This window comes from Rhinolophus ferrumequinum, chromosome X (genome assembly GCF_004115265.2).
Source record: "Rhinolophus ferrumequinum isolate MPI-CBG mRhiFer1 chromosome X, mRhiFer1_v1.p, whole genome shotgun sequence".
In the NCBI taxonomy this organism is placed as follows: domain Eukaryota; kingdom Metazoa; phylum Chordata; class Mammalia; order Chiroptera; family Rhinolophidae; genus Rhinolophus; species Rhinolophus ferrumequinum.
In genome coordinates, this window is record NC_046284.1 from 42,809,080 (window position 1) to 42,824,545 (window position 15,466).

The 15,466-nt window shown below is 38.0% G+C and overlaps 1 protein-coding gene across 3 annotated transcripts in view; it reads left to right on the top strand.

Moving 5' to 3' along the window:
• Positions 1-15,466, top strand: part of DCX (doublecortin) — a 234,843-nt gene that overhangs the window by 134,258 nt on the left and 85,119 nt on the right. The window lies entirely within an intron of this gene.

Sequence of the window (15,466 nt, forward strand, 5' to 3'; positions counted from 1 at the left end):
TATGATCTTTTTAATATATTGCTGAATTGGTTTGCTAACACTTTGTTGAAGATTTTTGCATCTATGTTTCTCAGGGATATCAGCCTATATTTTTCTTTTATTGTAATGTCTTTGTGTGGTTTTGGAATCAGGGCAATGGTGGCCTCATAGAAATAGCTTATGAGCCTTCGCTCCTGTTGAATTTTCTTGGAATAGTTTGAGAAGAAAAGGTGCTACTTATTCTTTGAATGTTTGGTAAAATTCACCTGGTTCAGGACTTCTTGTTGGGAGCTTGTTCATAAATGATTTAATTTTATTAGTAGTATTCATTTGGTTCAGATTTTCTGTTTCTTCTTGATTCAGCCTTGGAAGATTTTATGCTTCTAGGAATTTATGAATTTCTTCCAGGTTGTCCAATTTGTTGGTGTATAATTGCTCATATTATTTTCTTTTTTCTTCTTCTTTTCCTTTTTTCTTTTTTTTTAATTTTATTTCTGTGATGTCCATTGTCACTTTTCCTCTTTCATTTCTGATTTTATTTATTTGGGTCATCTCTCTTTTTTTTGGTGAATCTGGTTAAAAGTTTCTGAATTTTATTTATCTTTTCAAAGAACCAGCTGTTTGTTTCATTGATCTTTTGTATTGTTTTTCAGACTCTATTTCATTTATTTCTGCTCTGATCTTTATTATTTTCTTCCTTCTATGTACTTTGGGCTTTATCTGCTATTCGTCTTCCAGTTCCATTAAGGGTAGAGTTAGATTGTTTGACATTTTTTTTGTTTCTTGAGGTAGGCCTGTATTGCTATGTATTTCTCTTAGGAGTGGTGTTTCCGTGTCCTATAGATTTTGGGTCATTGTGTTTTCATTTTTATTTGTCCCAAGGTATCTTTTGATTTCTTCCTTGATCTCACTGTTAACCCAATAACTGTTTAGCAGCATGTTTAGCCTCCATGTTTTTGTGTGCATTTTAAGGGTTTTTGTTTGTTTGTTTGTTTTTTGTAATTGATTTCTAGTTTCATACCATTATGATCAGAGAGGACGCTTGATATGTTTTCAATATTGTTGAATTTACTGAGATTTGTTTTGTTATCTAGCATGTTTTCTTTCTTGGAAAATGTTCAATGTGTCCTTGAAAAGAATGTATATTCTGCTATTTTTGTATGAGTGCTCAAAAATAGCAATTAAATCTATGTGGTCTGGTTTTTCATTAAGGCCCCTGTTTCCTTGTTGATTTTGTATCTGGAATATCTGTCTTTTGGTGACAATGGGGTGTTAAAGTCCCCCAGTATGACTGTATTACTGTTACTCTCTTCCTTTACATCAGTCAATTATTTGTTTTATATTTAAGTGATCCTATGTAGGATGCATAGATGTTTGCTTGTGCTATATCCTCTTGTTGGTTTTATCACTTTATCATTATGCAATTTCCTTCTATGTCTCTCATTTTAGTCTTCATTTGAAGGTCTCTTTTTTCTGGTTTAAGTATTGCTATCCCAGCTTCTCATCGTTTTTTGTTTTGTTTTGTTTTTCATTTCCACTTGCATGAAATACCTTTTTCCATCCCTTTACTTTTTTTTTTAATTTATTGGAGTGACAATTGTTAGTAAAATTACATAGATTTCAGGTGGTACAATTCTGTTTTACATCATCTATAAATCCCATTGTGTGTTCACCACCTGGAGTCAGTTCTCCTTCCATCACCATATATTTGATCCCCCACAGACAATAGTTTAGTGGTTACCATCCCTTTACTTTTAATCTATGTTTGACTTTTGATCTCAGGTGGGTCTCTTATAGACAGCCTATGTATGGGTGTTTTTGTTTTTGTTTTTGTTTTTTTTTTCTTATCCATTCAACTACCCTATGTCTTTGGATTGGAACTTTTAATCCATTTATGCTTCAAGTGATTGTTGATAGGTACACAGTTATTGCCATTTTATTATTCATATTTTTTAAAACATTTTTGTTTGTTTCTCCGTTCTTCATCTTAAAGAAATCCCTTTAACATTTCTTGTAATACTGGCTTGGTGGTAATGAATTCCTTTAGCTTTTTCTTTACTGGGAGGCTCTTTATTTGTTCTTGCTGGGTAGAGTAATCTTAGTTATAGGCTTTTGCTTTTCATCGCTTGCATATTTCTTGCCAATCCATTCTGGCCTGCAATGCTTGTGTTGAGAAATTAGCTGGAACTCTTATTGGAGCCCCTCTGTAGATAACTATTTGTCTTTCTCTTGCTGCCTTTAGGATTCTCTCTTTGTCTATAATCTTTGCAATTTCAATTATAATGTGCCTCAGTGTAGACCTCTTTGGGTTCATCTTGTTTGGAACTCTGCATTTCCTGGCCTTTTATGTCTATTTCCTTAACCACATTTCAGTCATTATTTCCTCAAATATGTTCTCGATCCCTTGCTCCCTCTCCTCCTTCTGTACACCTATGATGCATATGTTGTTATGCTTGATGTGGTCCCAGAGGTCCCTTGAATTATCTTTTTTTTTAAATTGTTTTTTGTTGTTTTTGTTCTGATTTGGTGTTTTCTGCTACTCGTCTTCCAAATTGGTGATTCGATCTTCTGCTTCATTTATTCATCTTTTGATTCCTTCTAGTGTTTTCTTCATTTCAGTTATTGTATTCTTTATTTCTCACTGGTTCTTTTTTGTGGTTTCAAGTTCCTTTATTGTGCTTACTACCATTTCGTTGAAGTTCTCACTATATTCCCTAAGCATTTTTCTAACCAGCTTTTTGATCTCTGTCTCTGGTGGTTGGTTGCCTCCATTTCATCTATTATTTTCTGGAGCTTTCTCCTGTTCTTTTACTTGGGATATGTTTTTTTTTGTTTGTTTCATTTTGTCTGACTCTCTGTGTTCATTTTTATGTATTAGGTAGATCTCCTATGTCTCACAGTCTTCACTGGGTGGCCTTATGTAGTACATACCCTGTATGTTCCATTGGTGCAGTCTCCCTGATCACTTGTACTGTGTGTTCCAGGAGTGTCCCATGTGTATGTTGTGTGTGCCCTCCTGTGGTAGTTGAGCCTTGATTGCTTTTGTCACATCAGGGGGTGCGATTGACTCTCAGGCTGACAGGCTGTGAGGATTAGCTATGTCTGCAGCATATGAGCTACTGTATGGGGCCTGACCCCTCAGAGGATGATTCACCTTAGTGGGCTGCTATGTTTGTTGAGATCACCCTTTGGGTGTGCCACTTGTAGGGCTAATTGGGTAGTGCTCTGGTGTGATCTGAGGCTGGTATCTTGTTGTGTTTTTTCTGGTGCCTCTTAGGAAGGTGCCTCTCACAAAAGCCTCTCACGAAAGCCAATTTCAGCCTTGCCTGTGATCAGCCTGGGGCTACCTGGTAGGAGCTACAAAGCTATATGCAGTTACTTGCTGCCTTTGCTAAACCTGCAATTGTGTGGGGGTGGTCACACTGTGAACTGAGGGCAGCTGTCACAAGTATCAGAGTTGGGGCAGCTTAGCAAAAGGCCCAGGGTACCCTTAGGCCTGTTGCCACCTACTGGCTTCCCATATGGCTCTGCTACTGAAAGAGCGTTTTTTAGGTGCACAGGGCTGGGCTTGTCACCCCAATGCAGACAGTGCCTCTGATAGTGCAATACAAGTTGGGCAGGGCAAGATCCCACAGAATCACTGGAGTGAGGTGGGTGGTGTTCCAAGAGTTAATGCAGATACAGTTTTGGGGACAGTGTTGTGCCTGTGGCCACTATGCAAAATGTGCAGAGAACACCAAGGCCAGCTGCCATACACCTTGGCCCTCAGAACCCTGAGAGCTGTCGAAAAAAGGCTGTAGTGCTAGCCAGGGCAGACTGCCCACCACCAAAAGTATCCCAGGTTGTCTCACAAGCTGCCTTGGGCTGTCTGCTGCTGGAAGAGCCTCCTGCAGTGTTCAGGGTGAAACTGGGCTGCGTAGGTAGTGAGAATTCCCCCAGCTAGGCCTTGTGGGTTGGGTAAGGCAGGGTCTGAAGGAATCACCATGGTGGGGTAGGTGGTATTCACAAGGTTCATGCAGATTCAGTTCTTGTGCCAGTGTTGAGCCTGTGACCACCCCACAAAATCCCCAGAGAACACTGAGGTCATTGCGTCCTCAGGTTTGGCTGGTTGTGGAGGGCTCAACATAGTTAAGAGGGCACCAGCCAGTAGGCTACATGTGAGGCTGACTTTATACAGGGCTAATGGTAGCTGTCACTCTATCCCTCACCCTGAAGCCACAAAATTCAGTGTTTCTCTGTATATCTCTGGTGCCTCTCAAGTTGCCACCCCTCTGCTGGAGCCCCGGTTGAGTGCATGAATTTGATTATATCTGTGCATGGGCCCTTTAAGAGGATGTCTGTGTTTCCTGCTACCTTCTGTCTCATCAAGACTGACAGAATCCTCACTGATTTTCACAGCTAGATGTTTTTGGGAGTCTTTTTCTCAGCACAGAACCACTGGACTGGGGAACCTGGTGTAGGTCCCCCTGGTGAGGGGAACCTGGGGAACCCCTCACTCTTCTGGAGGTCTTCTGCTACTGAGGTGTCCCTCCTTGTGCTCAACCACTGCCTGTGGGTTTGGGGGTCAGCCCATATTGGATTTCTGCCCTTCCTATCAGTCTCAATGTGGCTTTTTCTTTATATCCTTATTTATAGTGGTTCTGTTCAGCTAGTCTTAAGACAATTCTCAAGGTTGATTTTTCTATAACTTAGTTGTAATTTTAATGTGGTCATGGGAAGTGGTAAGCACGTTTACCTATTCTGCTATCTTGCTTCTCATTCCAACAAATACTTTTAATGTAAATGGATTAAATTCTTCAATCAAAAAACATAGAGTGGCTGATAGGATAATAAAAACAAGACCTTTCCATATGCTGCCTACAGGAGGCTCACTTCAGATCGAAAGACACACATACTGAAACTAAAGGGATTTAGTGCAAAAATACATTTCATGAAAATGTAAATGAAAATTAAAAACTGGGGTAGCAATACTTATGCCACACAAAGTAGACTTTAAAACAAAGGCTATAACAAGAGACAAAGAAGGACCCAGTAATCCTACTTCTAGGTATTTGTTTGAAGAAACCCAAAACACTACTTCAAATGGACATATGCATACATACGTTCAATGCAGCATTATTTACAATAACCAAGCTATGGAGACAACCTGGGTGTCCATTAGTGGAGGAATGACTAAAGAAAAGGTGATACACATATACAAAGAAATATTACTTAGCCATAAATAAGAGTGAAATCTTGCCATCTGCAACAATGTGGATGGACATGGAGGATATTGTGCTGAGTAGAGTAAGTCAGACAGAGATAGACAAATGCCATCAGATTCACATATATGTGGAATCTAAACAAAGGAACACACAAAACATAAACTCATAAGTACAGAGAACATTTTGAATGTTGCCAAATGGGAGGCATTGGGGGGAATGAGTGAAAAAGGCGAAGGGATTAGGAAGTACAATTTGGTAGTTACAAAATAGTCATGGGGATGTAAATTATAGCACAAGGAATACACTCAATAATATTATAAAAATTATGTATGTTGTCAGATGGGTACTAGATTTATCACGGTAATAACCATGTAAGTTATACAAATGTCTAATCACCATGTTGCACACTGGAAAATATTAATATTATAATATTGCTTTCAACTGCAATTGAAAAATTTAAAACATGTTAAAAAATGAAAAAGAACTCTATAGATGTAAAACAGCAGTTGCAGTAATAGTGCTTATTTATAAAAACACACAACATCCCACATATGACTGTTACAATACACGGAATGTAATGAACAATAAATGGTAACTCCCACCCTGTCCTTTAAATTGCTCATGAATATTTCATCTGTGTGGCTACAACCCCTGAGCTGTTAATCTCTTCTCCAAGAAAATTAAGTAATCATGAGAACAGGTGTTATTCTGAGACATGGCTGGTTTGCTCATCAATGACTGAGTTGAATAATTATCTACCCAACCTGCTCTTCAACTTCTTACCTAATTTCTTTTTTTTTATTTATTTATTGGGGTGAAAATTGTTAGTAAAATTACATAGATTTCAGGTGTAAAATTCTGTATTACATCATCTATAAATCCCAATGTGTGTTCACCAAACAGAGTCAGTTCTCCTTCCATAACCAAATACTTGATCCCCCTTACCCTCATTTCCCACCCCGCACCCAGCTTACACCTCTGGCAAACACTAAACTGTTGTCTGTGTCTATGAATTCTTGTTTCTCATTAGTTTGTCTTGTTCTCTTGTTGTTTTTGCTTTATATACCACATATCAGTGAAATCATATGGTTCTCTGCTTTTTCTGTCTGACTTATTTCACTTAGCATTATACTTTCAAGATCCATCCATGTTGTCACAAATGTTCCTATATCATCTTTTCTTACCGGTGAATAGTATTCCATTGTGTATATATATCACAACTTCTTTATCCATTCATCTATTGAAGGACATTTTGGTTATTTCCATGTCTTGGCCACGGTAAACAAAGCTGCAATGAACATTGGAGCACACGTGTCTTTATGTAAAAATGTTTTCATATATTTTTGGTATATAACCAGGAGAGGGATTGCTGGGTCATACGGTAATCCTATTCGTAATTTTTTGAGGAAACTCCACAGTGCCTTCCATAAAGGCTGCACCAGTCTGCATTCCCACCAACAGTGTATGAGGGTTCCTTTTTCTCCACAGCCTCTCCAACACTTGTTACTATTTGTCTTGCTGAAGATAGAATTTCTGACTGGGGTGAGGTGCTATCTCATTGTGGTTTTTATTTGCATTTCTCTGATGATTAGTGATGTTGAGCACTTCTTCATATGTCTATTTGCCATTTTATGTCCTCTTTGGAGAAATGTCTCTTCAGGTCCTCTGCCCATTTTTCAATTGGGTTGTTTGTTTTTTCGTTGTTGAGTTTCATGAGTTCCTTGTATATTTTGGATATTAGCCCCTTATCGGAGGCACAGTTTGCAAAAATCTTCTCCCATACAGTTGGTGGCCTCTTTATTTTGTCGATGGTTTCTTTTGCTGTGCAGAAGCTTTTAAGTTTCATATAGTCCCATTCGTTTATTTTAGCTTTTACTTCCATTGCCTTTGGACTCAAATTCATAAAATGCTCTTTGAACGCAAAGTCCATAAGTTTAGTACCAATGTTTTCTTCTATGCAGTTTATTGTGTCAGGTCTTATGCTTAAGTCTTAGATCCATTTTGAATTAGTTTTGCTACATGGTGACAGATAGCAGTCCAGTTTCATTCTTTTGCACGTGGTTATTCAATACTCCCAGCACCATTTATTGAAGAGGCTGTCTTTCCTCCATTGTATGTTTTTAGTTTCTTTGTCAAAAATTGTCTGTCCATATTATGTGGTTTTATTTCTGGGTTCTGAGTTCTATTCCATTGGTCTGTTTGTCTGCCAATACGATGCTGTTTTGATTATTGTAACCCTGTAGTACAAGCTAAAGTCAGGGAGTGTGATACCTCCAGTATTGTTCTTTTTCCTTAAGATTGCTTTGGCTATTTGGGGTCTTTTGTGGTTCCAAACAAAACTGATGATTTTTTTGTACTATTTCTTTAAAAAATGCCATTGGGACTTTGATGGGGATTGCATTAAATCTGTATATGGCTATGGGTGATATGGCCAATTTAACTATGTTGATTCTTCCAATTCATGAGCACAGAATTTCTTTCCATTTCTTTGTGTCTTCTTTAATTTCTTTCAAAAATGTCTTATAGTTTTCAGCATATAGGTCCTTCAACATCCTTGGTTAAGTTTATACCTAGGAATTTTATTCTTTTTCCTGCAATTACAAAAAACAAATTGTTTTTTGTATTTCTTTTTCTGAGATTTCATTGTTAGTATATAGGAATGCGATGGACTTTTGTACTTGATTTTGTAGCCAGCAACTTTACTGTATTCGTTGATTGTTTCTAGTAGCTTTTTGGTGGAGTCTTTAGGGTTTTCTATATATAGCATCATGTCATCTACAAAGAGTGACAATTTAACTTCTTCATTCCCAATGTGGATGCCTTTTATTTCTTTCTCTTGCCTGATTGCTCTGGCGAGGACTTCCAACACTATGTTGAAAAGCAGAGGTGATAGGGGACAGTCCTGTCGTGATCCTGAACGTAAAGCAAAGGGCTTCAGGTTTTTCACCATTAATTATAAGATTAGCTGAGGATTTGTCATATATGGCCTTCAGCATGTTAAGGTATTTTCCTTCTATACCTATTCTATTAAGTGTTTGAATGATAAATAGATGTTGTATCTTGTCAAATGCTTTTTCTGCCTCAATTGATATAATCATATGATTTTTGTCCTCTATTTTGTTTATGCAATGTATCACATTGATTGATTTGTGGATGTTGAACGATCTTGGTGCTCCAGGGATGAACCTGATTGGTCGTGATGAATAATCTTTTTAAAGCATTGTTGTACTCAAATTGCTACAATTTTGTTTAGGATTTTTGCATTTGTATTCATCAGAGATATTTGTCTGAAGTTTTCTTTTTTTCTGTTGTCCTTACCAGGTTTTGTTATCAGGGTAATTTTGGCCTCATGAAATGAGTTACAGTGTACTGTCTCTTCTTCAATTTTTTCGAAGAGTTTGAGCAGTATTGGTATTAGATCCTCTTTGAAGGTTTGGTAGAATTCACTAGTGAAGCCATCTGGTCCAGGACTTTTGCTTTTGGGAAGGTTTTGGATGACTGACTCAATTTAGTTATTGGTGATCAGTCTGTTTAGATTTTCCAGTTCTTCATGGTTCAGCCTTGGAAGGCTATATGTGTCTAAGAACTTGTCCATTTCTTCTAGGTCATTGAATTTGGTTGCATATAGTCCTTCATAGTATTCTTGGATGATCCTTTGTATTTCTGTGGTGTCTGTGACAAATTCCCCTTTTTCATTTCTGATTTTGTTAATTAGTGTCTTCTCTCTTTTTATCTTAGTGAGTCTAGCCAAGGGTTTGTTAATTTTGTTAATCTTTTCAAAGAACCAGCCCTTTGGCACATTAATTTTTTCTAATGTTTTTTTCTTTTCTATTTCATTTAGGTCTGCTCTGATTTTTGTTATTTCCTTTCTTCTGTTGACATTGGGTTTCACTTGTTCTTCTTTTTCTAGTTCTTTAAGGTGTAACATGAGGTTATTTATTTGGTAATTTTCCTGTTTCTTGAGATAGGCGTGTAATATAAATTTCCGTCTTAAAACTGTTTTCGCTGCATCCCAAAAATTTTGGTAGGATGTATTTTCATTGTCATTTGTTTCTATGTATATTTTGATCTCTCCTCTAATTTCTTCTTTGACCCAGATGTTCTTTAAAAGTATGTTGTTTAATCTCCATGTATTTGTGTTTTTTCCTGCTTTCTTTTTGCAGTTGATTTCAAAGCCTTGTGATCAGAGAATATGATTGGTATGATTTCAATCTTCTTAAATTTGCTGAGGCTGATTTTATGTCCCAATAAATGGTCTATCCTTGAGAATGTTCCATGTACACTAGAAAAGAATGTATAGTCTGATGGTTTAGCATGAAGTGCTCTATATATGTCAATTATGTCCATTTCATCTAACGTGTCATTTAGGGCTGCTATTTCGTTATTTATTTTCTGTTTGGATGATCTATCCATAGCTGTCAATGATTTATTTAGGTTCCCTAGTATAATTGTGTTTTGGTCAATTTCTCCCTTTATTTCTGTTAGTGGTGGCTTTGTATATTTCAGTGCTCCCTGATTGGGGGCATAAGTATTGATGACTGTTATGTCTTCTTGTTGTAGAGTCCATTTACCATTATGAAATGTCCATCTTTGTCTCTTGTTATCTTTTTCACCCTGAAGTCTGTTTCATCTGAAATCTTTATGGCTACACCTGATTTTCTCTGGGTCCCATTTGCTTGGAGTGTGAATTTCCACCCTTTCTCTTTGAGTCTATGCTTGTCCTTGTAGCTGAGATGTGTCTGTTGGAGACAGCATATGGTTGGGTTTAGTTAAATGACCAGTCTGCTACTCTGTGCCTTTTTATTGGTGAGTTTAGTCCTTTTGCATTTAGGGTGACTATTGATATGTGAGGATTTCCTGTCATTCTATCTTTAATTTTCTGGTAAGGCTGTGTCTCCATGGTTTCTTTGCCTTTTTGTTGTTGTCTATTTTTTCTCTGTGGTGGTATTCTATGATGTTTCCATCTGTTTCTTCTTTCATTACAGTATATATTTCAGTTCTGGATTTTGTTTTGAGTGGTTACCCTTAAGTTTATGTTAAAGAAAGTTTGATATTTAGAGTATTCCATTTTCTTCACCACGCTTACTTTCTCCATTCCCATATTCCAGTTCAGGCCTTTACTCTCCCCCTTTTTATGTTTTGGTTGCCAAAAATTGTCCCTGCTGATGGTCATCAAATAGCCTCCTTTAGTATTTCTTGTAGTGCAGGTAATGTATTAGAAAATTCCCTCAGCTTCTGTGTATCTGGAAATGTCTTTATTCCTCCTTCATATCTAAAGGATATCTTTGCTGGATATACTATTCTCGGCTCATAATTTCTCTCTTTCAATAGTTTGAATATTTGGTTTCACTCCCTCCTGGCTTGTAGAGTTTCTGCTGAAAAATCTGGTGATAATCTAATGGGCTTTCCTCTGTAGGTTACTGTCTTCTTTTCCCTGGCTGCCTTGAGGATTCTTTCTTCGTTGTTGATTTTAGACAGCTTCAATAAAACATGACTTGGAGAAGGCCTGTTGGGATTGATGTAATTAAGTGTTCTATTTTCTTCTAGGATTCGAGGATCCAGTTCTCTCCACAAGGTTAGGAAGGTCTCATCAACAATTTGTTTGAATATATTCTCTGTTCCCTTCTCTCCTTCTTCTCCTTCTGGTATGCCTTATATTTTTCTTCTTCTTCTTCTGGTAATACCTTCTGGTATTATTTTTATATTGCTCTTTCTGATGGAGTCAGAAAGTTCTTGTAGAGTTGTTTCATTTCTTTTAAGTCTCTAGTATCTTTCTTCTTCCATCCATGTTATTTCCAAGTTTCTGTCTTTGATTTCACTGATTCTTTCCTCCATCTGGTCAACTCTGCTTCCTAAGCTGGCTATTTCATTCTGAATTTCTTCTATTGATTTCTTAATCTCCAGAAATTCTATTTGGTTCTTTTTTTAAAATTTCAATCTCTTTTGTAAAATGCTCATGTTGTTCTTTGATTGTGTTTCTGAGTTCATTAAACTGCCTTTCTGTGTTTTCTTGCATCTCGTTGAGTTTTTTCAGAACTGCAATCTTGAATTCTCTGTCATTTAAGTCACATATTTCCATATCTTTAAGTTCCTTTTCTGGAGACTTTTTACTTTCCTTCTGAGCTGTCTTGTTGCCTTGGTTATTCATGGCAATTACTGATTTATTATTTCTCTTCCTAGACATCTACAGTAGTGGCTTCTGGAACAGGTTCATAGGGAGATTTCTTTCTTTTGTTTTCCAGTACATGTTGGTAGAATGTTTTATATTCTCTCTGACTGTAACCTTTTTTTCTGTTTCTTTCTGTAGTGCTATGTTTTCTCTGCACTATTCCAGCTTCTCACACAATGGGGGGATTCCCTGGGAGATGGGCTTCTCCTCTGTTAATAGTTCACCTGGGTCACATGGCCCAGTGTCCCGGTGGGTATGTAGAGAGCTTATGAAGTTCCAGAGCTCTTCCTGCACCAGATTCAGAGCCTGTATGTTTCACCAGTTCTGTTTACTGCTGCAGGATCTGCCCATATAGGTGGGCCAGGGGCTTGGTGAGTTGTGAGAGGTGGCCCAGAGCAATGGAGCTTGTATGTTTCAGCAGCCCTGTTTACTGTTGCAGGGATCCGCCCAGATAGGTGGGGCGAGGGACAGGGTGAGTTGTGAGAGGTGGCCAAGAGCAATGGTTGTGACCAACACCGCAGCTGGTCCTGCTTCCACAGCTCCCTCCGCTTTGCTGGAACTAGTTGGGCTGCGAATCTGTGTCTACAGTCCACAGTTCTCAGAACGCCAAATATTCTGTTCTTTTGATGTGACACTGCTAGTGTTCCGCTTCTCGCACCAGGCAGGTGGGGCATGGTGAGCTCTGGGAGGGTAAGGAGGGGATGGCTAGTCTCAGTGACTAAAGCTTCTATTCTCTGCTCAACTATGCATTAAAAAAATTATTCATCATGACTAAGTGGGGTTCATCCCCAGGGGACAAGGATGGTTCAACATCCACAAACCCATCAATGTGCTATATCACATAAACAAAGTAAAGTACAAAAATGACATGATTATATCAATTGATGCAGAAAAAGCATTTGACAAGATACAACATCCATTTATGATTAAAACACTTAATAAAATAGAGAAGGAAAATACCTTAACATAGTAATGGCTATATATGACAAGCCCTCAGCTAATCTCATAATTAATGGTGAAAAACTGAAGCCCGTTGGTATACGTTCAGGAACACGACAGGGCTGTCCCCTATCACCTCTGCTTTTCAACATAGTGTTTTGAAGTCCTCGCCAGAGCAATCAGGCAAGAGAAAGAAATAAAAGGCATCCACACTGGGAATGAAGAAGTTAAATTATCACTCTTTGCTGATGACGCGATGCTATATATAGAAAACCCTAAAGACTCCACCAAAAAGCTATTAGAATCAATGAACGAATACAGTAAGGTTGCTGGCTACAAGAATCAACATACAAAAGTCCATTGCATTCTTATATACTATCAATGAAATCTCAGAAAAAGAAATACAAAAAACAATTCCTTTTGCAATTGCAGCAAAAAGAATAAAATACCTAGGAATAAACTTAACCAAGGAGGTGAAGGACCTATATACTGAAAACTATAAGACATTTTTGAAAGAAATTGAAGAAGACACAAAGAAAGGGAAAGACATTCCGTGCTCAGGGATTGGAAGTATCAACCTAGATAAAATGGCTATATTACCCAAAGCAATGTACAGATTTAATGCAATCCCCATCAAAATCCCAATGATATTTTTTAAAGAAATAGAAGAAAAAAATCATCAGATTTGTTTGCAACCACAAAAGACCCCAAATAGCCAAAGCAATCTTAAGAAAAAAGGAACAATCCTGGAGGTATCACACTCCCTGACTTAAGCTTGTACTACAGGGCTACAATAATGAAAACAGCATGGTATTGGCAGAAAAACAGACACATAGACCAATGGAATAGAATTGAGAACCCAGAAATAAAACCACATAAATATGGACAGATAATTTTTGACAAAGAACCAAAAAACATAGAATGGAGAAAAGACAGCCTCTTCAATAAATGGTGCTGGCAGAATTGGAAAGCCACGTGCAAAACAATGAAACTGGACTGCTATCTGTCACCATGTACCAAAATTAATTCAAAATGGGTCAAAGATTTAAGCAAAAGAGCTGACACAATAAATTGCGTAGAAGTAAAGATATGTACTAAACTTATGGACCTTGGGTTCAAAGAACATTTTATGAATTTGACTCCTAAAGCAAGTGAAGTAAAAGCTAAAATAAACGAATGGGACTATATGAAACTTCATAGCTTATGCACAGCAAAAGAAACCATTGACAAAATAAACAGGCAACCAACTGAATGGGAGAACAGTGCCTCCGATAAGGGGCTAATATCCAAAATATACAAGGAACTCATGAAATTCAACAACAAAAAAACAAACAACCAAATGGAAAAATGGGCAGAAGACCTGAAGAGACATTTCTCCAAAGAGGACATACAAATGACAAATAGACTTATGAAAAAATGCTCAACATCACTAATCATCAGAGAAATGGAAATAAAAACCACAATGAGATATCTCCTCACCCCAGTCAGAATGACTGTCATCAACAAGATAAATAGTAACAAGTGTTGGAGAGGCTGTGCAGGAAAAGAAACCCTCATACACTGTTGGTGGTAATGCAGACTCGTGCAACTGTTATGGAAGGCAGTGTGGAGTTTCCTCAAAAAATTTCGAATAGAATTACCATATGACCCAGCAGTCTGTCTCCTGGGTATCTACCCCAAAAATTTGGAAACATTTATACATAAAGACACATATGCGCCAATGTTCATTGCAGCTTTGTTTACGGTGTCCAAGACATGGAAACAACCAAAATATCTTTCGATAGATGAATGGATAAAGAAGTTGTGGTATATATACACAATGGAATACTATTCGGCGGTAAGAAAAGATGATATAGGAACTTTTTGACAGCATGGGTGGATCTTCAGAGTATAATGCTAAGCAAAATAAGTTAGACAGAAAAAGCAGAGAACCATATGATTTCACTGATATGTGTATATAAACCAAAAACAACAAAAGAACAGGACAAACAAATGAGAAAGAAAAAACTCACAGACATTGACAATAGTTTAGTGGTTCCCAGAGGGTAAGGGGATGGGGGATGGGAGATGACTGTAAGGGGGATCAAATATATGGTGATGGAAGGAGAACTGACTCTGGGTGGTGAACACACAATGGGATTTATAGATGTTGTAATACAGAATTGTACTCCTGAAATCTATTTAATTTTACTAACAATTGTCACCCTAATAAATTTAAAAACAAAAAAAAGAAAAAAATTTCAATTTTTATCGTAAAATGCTCATGTTGTACTTTGATTGTATTTCTGAGTTCATTAAACTGACTTTCTGTGTTTCCTTGCATCTCGTTGAGTTTTTTCAGAACTGCAATCTTGAATTCTCTGTCATTTAAGTCACATATTTCCATATCTTTCAGTTCCTTTTCTGGAGACTTTCCACTTTGTTTCTGAGCTGTCTTGTTGCCTTGGTTATTCATGTCAATAACTGCTTTATTATTTCTCTTCCTAGACATCTACAGGAGTGGCTTCTGCAACAGGTTGATAGGAATATGTCTTTCTTCTGTTTTCCAGTTCTTGTTGGCAGAATGTTTTATTTTCTCTCTGACTGCAGCCTTTTTTTCTCTCACACAGTAGTGCTATGTTTTCTCTGCACTATTCTTGCTTCTCACAGAATGGGGGGGGATTCCCTGGTATATGGGCTTCTCCTCTATTAATAGTTCGCCTGGGTCACAGGGCACAGTGTCCGTGTGGGTATGTGGAGAACTTCTGAGGTTCCAGTGCTCTTCCTCCAGATTCAGAGCACGTATGTTTCAGCTGTTCTGTTTACTCCTGCATGGATATGCCCAGATAGGTGGTGACAGGGGCGGGGTGAGTTGTGATAGGTGGCCCAGAGCAATGGCGGCGACCACCACCACAGCCGGTCCTGCTTCCACAGCTCCCTGCCCTTTGCCGGAACTAGTTGGGCTGTGAATCTGTGTCTGTGGTCCACTGTTCTTAGAACAGGAAATATTCTTTTCTTTTGATCTGACACTGCTACTGCTCTGCTTCTAGCACCGGGCAGGTGGGGTTGGGGCGATCTCTGGGAGGGTAGGGAAGCGGCAGCTAGTCTCAGTGCCTAAGGCTTCTGTTCTCTGCTCAGCAGTGAGGGCTTAAACCACCGTTTTCAGCCTTCTTCCCTCAGTCTTTACTCTGAGGTC